The sequence below is a fragment of the Macaca nemestrina genome, chromosome 9, assembly GCF_043159975.1.
Source record: "Macaca nemestrina isolate mMacNem1 chromosome 9, mMacNem.hap1, whole genome shotgun sequence".
In the NCBI taxonomy this organism is placed as follows: domain Eukaryota; kingdom Metazoa; phylum Chordata; class Mammalia; order Primates; family Cercopithecidae; genus Macaca; species Macaca nemestrina.
In genome coordinates, this window is record NC_092133.1 from 19,944,219 (window position 1) to 19,953,062 (window position 8,844).

The 8,844-nt window shown below is 43.1% G+C and overlaps 1 long non-coding RNA gene across 1 annotated transcript in view; it reads left to right on the forward strand.

The window, feature by feature from the left end:
• LOC139356184 (uncharacterized) overlaps nt 1-4,856 on the forward strand; it is a 35,377-nt gene extending 30,521 nt beyond the window's left edge. The window contains exon 3 of the long non-coding RNA XR_011607625.1: nt 4,721-4,856. This is a non-coding gene — a long non-coding RNA (uncharacterized lncRNA). The remainder of the gene's footprint in view (nt 1-4,720) is intronic.
• Nucleotides 4,857-8,844: the final 3,988 nt, after the last annotated feature.

Here is an 8,844-nt window from a genome sequence, read left to right on the forward strand (position 1 = left end):
TTACTTGCAAATAGGCGTGTAAAATGTGATTTTAGCTGAGTACATTGCTATTCTGAACTCAGTTGCCTTACATGGGAAAGGGGACTTTGCAAATGTAGTTAAGAATCTGGGGATGGGAAGATGAAACTGATTCAGGTAGAATGGGGATGCCTGTAACCTCAAGGCAGGCCCAGCATAGTCACAAGGGTCCTTACAAGAGGGAGGGGTAAGGCCAGAGCGGGGGAAAAATGCTACTCTGATGGCTCTGAAGGTAGAGGAAGGAGCTAGGAGCCAAGGAATGTGGGCAGGTTCTAGCAACTGGAAAAGGAAAGGAAAATGTATTCTTCTCTAGAGCCTACAGAAAGAACCAGCCCTGTGGACATCTTGATTTTTTTTTTTTTTTTTTTTTTTTTTTTTTTTTTTTTTTGAGACAAGTCTCGCTCTGTCACCCAGGCTGGAGTGCTGTGGTGTGATCTCAGCTCACTGCAACCTCTGCCTCCCAGGTTCAAGCAATTCTCATGCCTCAGCCTCCTGAGTAGCTGAGATTACAGGCACCCACCACCACGCCCAGCTAATTTTTGTACTTTTAGTAGTGACAGGTTTCATCATGTTGGCCGGGCTGGTCTTGAACTTCTGAGCTCAGATGATCCACCCACTTCGGCCTCTCAAAGTGCTGGGATTACAGGTATGAGTCACCGTGCCCAGCCTTTTTTTTTTTTTTTTTTTTTTTTGAGACAGGGTCTCACTCGATTGCCCAGGCTGGAGTGCTGTGGTTGATCCTGGCTCACTGCAGCCTGAACCTCTGGGGCTCAAGCCACCTTCCCACCTGAGCCTCCTGAGTAACTGGGACTACAGGCTCATGCCACCATGCCTGGCTACTTTTTGTATTTTTTTTAGAAATACAAAAGGTTTCACTATGTTGCCCAGGCTGGTCTTGAACTCCTGAGTTCAAGCTATCCTCCTGCTTTGGCCTCCCAAAATACTGGGATTACAGGTGTGAACCACTGTACCCAGCCATGCTGACATCTTGGTTTTAAACTTCTGACCTCCATAACTCAAAGAGAATCAATTTGTATTGTTTTAAGTCCCTAAATTTGTGATAGTCTGTTACAGTAGCAATTGGAAACTAATAGAGTGACAGTGGATGGATATTGGGTGGGTTAATGGAAGAGTCTACCACAGATATCTAGCAGGTATCTTAAACAGCTTGCATAAAACAGAAATTTTGATTTTCATCATCCTTACCTCTTGCATCAAAGTTGTTCCCAATCTCAGGAAACAGCCCCGTGTCATCCACCTGCTTAAGCCAAAAACCTTGAGGTCATCCTGGATTTCCAGCCTGTTTTTGTTTAGTTTTGAGATGGAGTCTCGCTCTGTCACCCAGGCTGGAGTGCAGTGGCACAACCTTGGCTCACCACAGCCTCCGCCTCCTGGGTTCAAGTGATTCTCATGCCTCAGCCTTCCGAGTAGCTGGGACTACAGGCTTGTGCCACCATGCCCGGCTAATGATTTCTAGCCTTTCCTCACATTCCCACCTCAAATTTATCAGCAAATCCTACTGGCTCTTGCTCAGTAGGTGTATACTTATCCCCAAACTCACTGAGTTGTATATATTAAATATGCAACAGCTTTTTGCGTGTCAATCATACCTCAATAAAGTGTTTTTTTTTTTTTTTAAAAAAGGCCACACCCAAATCGGACGTCTTCTCAGGACCCATTCCACCTGCCATCATTTCCACCTAGGTCATGACTGCAGCAGCCTCCCACCTGGCTCCCTGCTCCACTCATTCTCCTGCTAATCCATTCTCCAGAGTGTCTTTCACAGTCGTACATCAGATCCTGTCCCTCCCCTGCTCCAATCCCTGCAATGGTTTCCCGTTTCATTAGAAGGAATCCAATGTGCTTGCCACGGCTGAAAGCCTGACTGATCTGGCCCTGCCTGCCTTTTGCCCCTGCTTTCAGCACCCTGCTCTGCAATACTGGCTTTTTTTTAAAGTTATTATTTAATTTTTCCATACGGTATTGGGGTACAGGTGGTATTTGGTTACATAAGTTCCTTAGTGGTGATTTGTGAGATCCTTGTGCATCCACCACCTGAGCGGTGCACACTGCATCATGTATGTTGCCTTTTAGCCCTCATCCCCCTCCCACTCTTCTTCCCAAGTCCCCAAAGTCCATTGTATCATTCTTATGCCTTTGTGTCCTCATAGCTTAGCTCCCACATATCAGTGAGAACATATGATGTTTGATTTTCCACTCCTGAGTTACTTCACTTAGAATAAGAGTCTCCATTCTCATCCAGGTCACTGCAAATGCTGTTAATTCATTCCTTTTTATGGCTGAGTAGTATTCCATCATATATACATATATATATCTCACAGTTTCTTTATCCACTCATTGATTGATGGGGATTTGGGTTGGTTACCATGATTTTGCAAGTGTGAATTGTGCTGCTATAAACATGTGTGTGCAAGTATCTTTTTCAAATAATAACTTCTCTTCCTCTGGGTAGATAACCAGTAGTGGGATTGCTGGATGAAATGGTAGTTCTACTTTTAGTTCTTTAAGGAATGTCCACACTGTTTTTGTAGCAGCTGTACTAGTTTACATTCCCACCAGCAAACCCTGGCTTTCTTGATGCTTGTCAAAGAGGCCCAGGTGGTAGCTGCCCCAGGGCCTTTGCATGTGCTGCTTGCTCCACTGAGAACCCTGCTCTTTCACACAGCCATGTGGTCCACTCCCTCACTCCACTCTGGTGTCTGCCCAGCTATATTCTCCTCAAAGAGGCCTTTCCCAGCCACTCTGTCTGATATGGACTCCTCTCTCCCATGTCACTGTTTCTGAGCTCCTTCTCCTACTTTATCTTTCTTTATAACCCTCCTCTCTCTATCACTCTCTCTAGAACTGTCTGTCTTCCCTACTAAAAGGTAAATCCTATGAGGACTAAGATTGTTTTGTTCAGTGCCAACAACAGTGCTTGGCACAGAGTTCAATAAATATTTGTTAATTGAAATGCACACACACACACGCACACACATATGGTTATTTATATGATTACTTCCTTTTGGATGTCACGGACAGTTAAGGGTAAGTGGTGACTTCCCACGTAGCTGTAGTTTACCTAGAACACGGATTTGTGCATTTTTACAGAGCCACCCACATCTCTCATATCTTTATGCCTGAAAGAGAAATTGGTCTTCAGCTCCCACAAGTCCTGTCAAGCTGGAAGAGAAATTGTGAACCAACTGTGTAATTTCATTGAAAATACAAATCCTCCAACACAGCCCCTTTCAATCACAAAAGGATCTTTTTGTGCTCTCAAATGCGAGGCACCATTGTCCCTGTTGGGTATGTGGGACACTGTTAGGTGCTGGTTGATTATAGCAAACTCTTACCTGGCATTCTTACTTAATCAACTATTTCTAGCACATACCCAAATTTCCTGTTTTTTAAAGTGATCATGTTCTTTTGCCCTTGGTACTTATTTTAGTGTTTTAAAACATACATTTTTGAAAAAGCTGATAGAATATATCTTTTTTTTTTTTTTTTTTTCAAATTCTCTCCTGCTTTTTGTTTTGTTTTCTCTTTCCTCTTCCCCCTCTTATAACCAGTCTCATAAAGGGCGTAGCTATCCCTTAGGACTCTCCTTATGCTCTAAAGTTTCTGAACTGTTCAACTCACCCCTTTGGGACTATTCTACCACTGGTGAGAAGCTTGGAAGCAAATGGGAATCTCCTGGAAAGGTTTAACAACACTGATGGCTGGGTGCCAACCTGAGAGATCCTGATTTAGTTGGTCTGGGGTGCTGCCTGGGCATTGAGATTAGAAACCTCTCCAGGTGACTCTAAGGTGTTGCTGGTGTCGACAGTCATCACATATAGTCCCTCTCTTTAGAGTCTTTAGAACTTAAAAATCAACTCCACTGGTCGGGTGTGGTGGCTCATGCCTGTAATCTCAGCACTTGGGAGGCTGAGGCAGGCGGATCGCCTGTGGTCAGGAGTTCGAGACCAGCCTGGCCAACATGGCAAAATCCTGTCTCTACTAAAACTACAAAAATTAGCCGGGCATGGTGGCCCATGCCTGTAATCCCAGCTACTCAGGAGGCTGAGGCAGGAGAATCGCTTGAATCCGGGAGGCGGAGGTTGCAGTGAGCCGAAATCACTCCATTGCGCTCCAGCCTGGGCTACAGAGTGAGACTTTATCAAAAAAAAAAAAAAAAAAAAAAAAAAAAAAAAAATCAACTCCATAGACTCCTTGAAATTTTCCATACTTCTTAAACTCACAAAGACTTGCCTTTTGCTTGATGACTCAGTTTTCATAAGAACACCCACCAAAGGAAATGTCTCCTTACTTGATTTTAGATTTTTTTGGGAGTTTGCAAAGCCATTTTTGTGTGTTATTTTCCTGGCTCCTCCCAACATCACTGTGAGGTGGGCATTCAGGACTGAGATGAGGCAATGGAGCTACAGCAGTGGTCTACAGAGTTAGGCTAGGGCTGCCAAACTGAGGAGAATAAACAAAGAAACACAACAAAAAATAACTCCGTCTCAAAACAAAAAACAAACAAAAAAACCCACTCACACAGGACACCCATTTAAACTGAAATTTTAGATAAACAACAATTAAGTTTTTAGTATATTTTGTGCAGTAGTTGGGATATATATATTAAAAAATTGTTTTTCTAACTGAAATTCCAATTTAACTGGGCCTCTTCTATTTCATATGGCAACTCTACACTCAGCGCTGACTCGTCTTCTGACGCTCAGGCCAGCATCTTATGCCCTTCTCTTTCCTGCCTATGACCTCCAGCAGCTTGACTACATCGCTTTTGGAAGACATTCTTCCTCTCCATTGCATGGGTAGCCGTCATGCTCAAAAAGAACCTCTTCTGTATGTCAGCATCATTTGCATGTCCTTTTGTTCCCCCCATCCTTATCTCCTTTCTGTGGCCTCAATTATCAATAAGATCAAGCTGGTTTAAAAAACACAACCCAACATTTACTTGCCTTTTGCTTGATGACTCGGTTTTCATAACAACACAAAACAAAGGAAATGTCTCCTTATTTGATTTTAGATTTTTGGGGAATTTGCAAAGCCATTTCTGAGTGTTATTTCCTTGGCTCTGCCCAACATCCCTGTGAGGTGGGCACAAGACCTGTGGAGATAGGCATTATTTCCTAGGTACTCACATAGGACTAATTCAATCTGAGGATGAAAGAGGAATGGTTTGGAGGGATTAAGAGACTCCTGAGGTCATACAGCTTGGAAGTGCCAAAGTTGGGATTTGAACCTGGGACTGTCTGACACAAGGGCCTTTTTTTTCTTAATTAGCATGCTAGGAAAACAAGAAGATGGTACTGAGGGCCTGGTGGCTTAGCTATTCAAGTTTTCCAGACTTGCTCAATTTGGCTTTCTGCAACTCCTGGGGTGTGGAACAATCATTGGATAAACGTTTTTCCATTCCATGTGGGTGACTTGAGAGATTAAAAGTGTTGACAATATAGCAACCCATAAGATGCATACATATTCTTGGAAACCTTATTTTTAACCCTGAAAAAAAAAAGTTGTCACCACAAGGTTCTGGAAGAAAGATTTCAGCAGTCATTGCCAGCAAAGTCAACACTAAATCAACCCAGGGACACGTTCTTTAAACACATTTGCTGAGGCTAAGGGGCAAATAGTTTATGCTGATTCTGGGTAACTGGCCACAAATATGTGTCAAAGAGGCTTTTTTCCAAGTGTTCAGTATCTTGTTTGGCATAAGCTTCTCCTGTGCTTTAGCCCTCTGTAAATATTTGTGCAATTAATGTATGCTGGCAAATGTCTCAAGAGGAAAGCAGGCTACATTATGCCAAGCAAAATTGTAATTAGCAACACAAAAGAAAAAGAATTTGTCTCTTTCATCTCAGTGCTTAAAAACTGTCAGCACTTAAGGCAGCTGGAAGCTTCAGAAAAGATAATTTGCAAAAGCTGATTTTCCTAAGCATTTGAGAATGTGTCCTATACCCTAATATATTAAAAAAAATAAAAAAAAAAACCACACATTCACTTGAGAATTCTGTGTTCCCTTCACTACTTAACATTAATCTAGTTAATTACAAAAGGTGCTGTAGAGAAAAGTTCCTTTAAAAATGTCAACCTCAAAATGTTGTTAAGGGGAGCATTTTGCATTGTGGCACCTATGAGGCACTGGAGGAGAGGGAATACACGAGTGGCCCATCTTGTCTAGAAATGATTGCCTAAGTGATGCAATCGAGAGGAAGAGAAAGAGGTGCGCCTGCTGACACCAGCTGGAGAAGCCAGTGCACCTGGACCCATGCACTGAAAGCTATCTGCTGATCCACCCCTCCCTCACACTTCGCAGCCTTCCTCAAACCAGCCTGTCAACATGGGTTTGGTGTTTCTGTGCAGCCTCTGGAAGTTCCTGGACAAGAACGCTCCAGTACTGAACTCATTTATGCCCTCAATCCTTTGCTATTCAGTCTGGGGATAGGATGGCTAGCTGGGTCTGCGAACAGCCAATGCACTGCTGGCCCCTGGGTGATCTTTTCCGGCTGTTTAATTTGGGCTTTGCTGCCACTCCTGCGGATTTTTGGTATCAGAATAAAGCATGTTGTCTGAGGACCACCTGCCTCAGAATATCTAGGAAGGTTGGTTAAACATGCAGATTCCTGGTCTCCACCCCAGACCTATTGATTTGCAATGAGGATGCGGTGGGGCATAGTGATTTCCTTCCTAAACAGATCTTCCAGGAATTCTCAGGCCGTCTTCTGCCTGCTAACCTTAATTTCCTCTCCACCACCATCCCTTCAGCCTTTTTGGGAGGCTGGAATGGAAGATGATGAAAATATTTCCTTTGGAACCCCTCTCGGACTCCCCAGGCAGGATGCACCCCCTCTGTATTCCTGGGTAATGTGCACATGACTCTGTTACAGCCACTAAGCCCTGGAGGGATTTGTTCACCTCCTTTGAGATAAGCATCCTTTCTTGGTCATCTTTTTACCCTCATCCTAATATAACATCTGGCATCTAGTAGGACTCTTCGAATGTTTGCTGAATAAAGCAATCGCTGATCTAATCCCTTCACTTCTGGGAGACCTCAGGTTGAAAGCATAGACTGAAGAGCATGACCAAGGAAGAGACCTGGAGGTAGAAAGAGCAAGTGGAGGCATCCAGGAGGGCATCTTCCATTCTTGCCCCTCCATGAGCCTCATGTCGTCATCATCATCATTCATCACCATCATCTTTGATATCCACTACTCATCCATTACTTTGTAACCGAGTAGCTTAGCTTCAAATACTGTTTTCAGAACCTTTTTTTTCTTTCCTTTCCCACCTTATGCTCCCATGCCTATGCACATTTATTTACCTAGATTCTTGTTAAGCTCACACCATGCCCACTGATCTTGTCATGTATTTCCTTAGAAGCTTCAGGGGCCGAATCCTGATATGGATGAGGCATCTCTGGAATTCTCTCCCGAGTAGAAGATGACTTCAAGGATGGAGTTCACTTCCAGCGAGACATTAACTGCACGATTGACTGCAATTAATTTGTAACCTGGTTGGGCCCAAGATGGCACTGGCCCCTTTGCCAGTTGGAATAATAATTCAAGATAAGCCATCGGAGTGAAACATGCCACCTGGCACCTCCTAGCCCCTCCTACCTCTCTGTATTCCAAGCCTCTATTCTTAAACTGTTGCCCTCTCTCCAGAAATTGAAAAGGTGGCAGTTTTCCGAAAGGATTCTGACCTTTTCCCCTTGCTGGCAATGGATAATAAAATTCTCTCTCTTTTGATCACACCTCGTTCTTGTTATTTTGGCTTCTTTCTATAAGTGGTGAGCAGCTAGACCCTCTTTTGGTTACAACTTTGTGCCAGGCATTACACTAAGCACTTCCTATACATTATCTCATTAATCTTCACATTACCATCCTCATATGTAGATGAGGAAACTGAAGGACGGCCTAAGGTTATGTGAGTATTAAATGGTTAAATGACAGAGTTAGGATTAGAACTTGGATCAGACTCAGAGCCTAATTTTTAAACATGAATGGTTAAAAGCACCTCTGCTAAAAAGTTTGATGCTGTACTAATTGAGATCTGCTTTAAATAGCTGAAGCTAGAACTAGCAACGGAGACCAAACCTATCTTACCATTTACACTTTCCTCTTTACTAAATCTTATACTATTTACTTGGGCCAGACCCTTAAAGCTTGAGAAATGCGCAGCCTTGTTTATTTGCAGCCATAACCCCATGTGCCTTCCAAATTTAAATTCTTTGACACAGTTTGGCTTTAAATGATTACAACAAATTTGTTAGAAAACTGTAGTGCCATAAATATTCATAGTGCCATAAAAACCAAAACTTACCCCGAAGCAAACTCGTCGTATTTGACTTTTGTGTTTTCTGATGTTTGTTGCGTACTTCTAGAGAGCCGTTCCTGCATGAACCTACAAGCTAATGGAGTTTCCGCGTCCACATCAGTACTGTGGTAGTGGCTGGGCTTTCCACATATGCCCTTGGTGTGTTTGTGTTAATGATTTATGAATCAAAAAGAATTATTTGCCACCTGATCCAAAACAAAGCCCTGAGGTCTAACAAAAAGGTGACCTATGGCCTGAGGGCACACTGGCTCTAGTGTCCACTGGGCTCTAGGGACAGGACGGGTGGAAAAGACAAGCTCTGAAGCCTCAATGCTCAGCAGTTCTGCCACCAACAAAAACATGCAAGAAATGGCTCCTTTAATCCCATTATGTTTATGAAAACATTTTAAAGGCTGCAATTCACATTCACAGACACTTTGAGATCATATAATCCTTTTATGCAGCAAAGGCTTATTTAACAGGGAGATGGGTAAAGAAAGT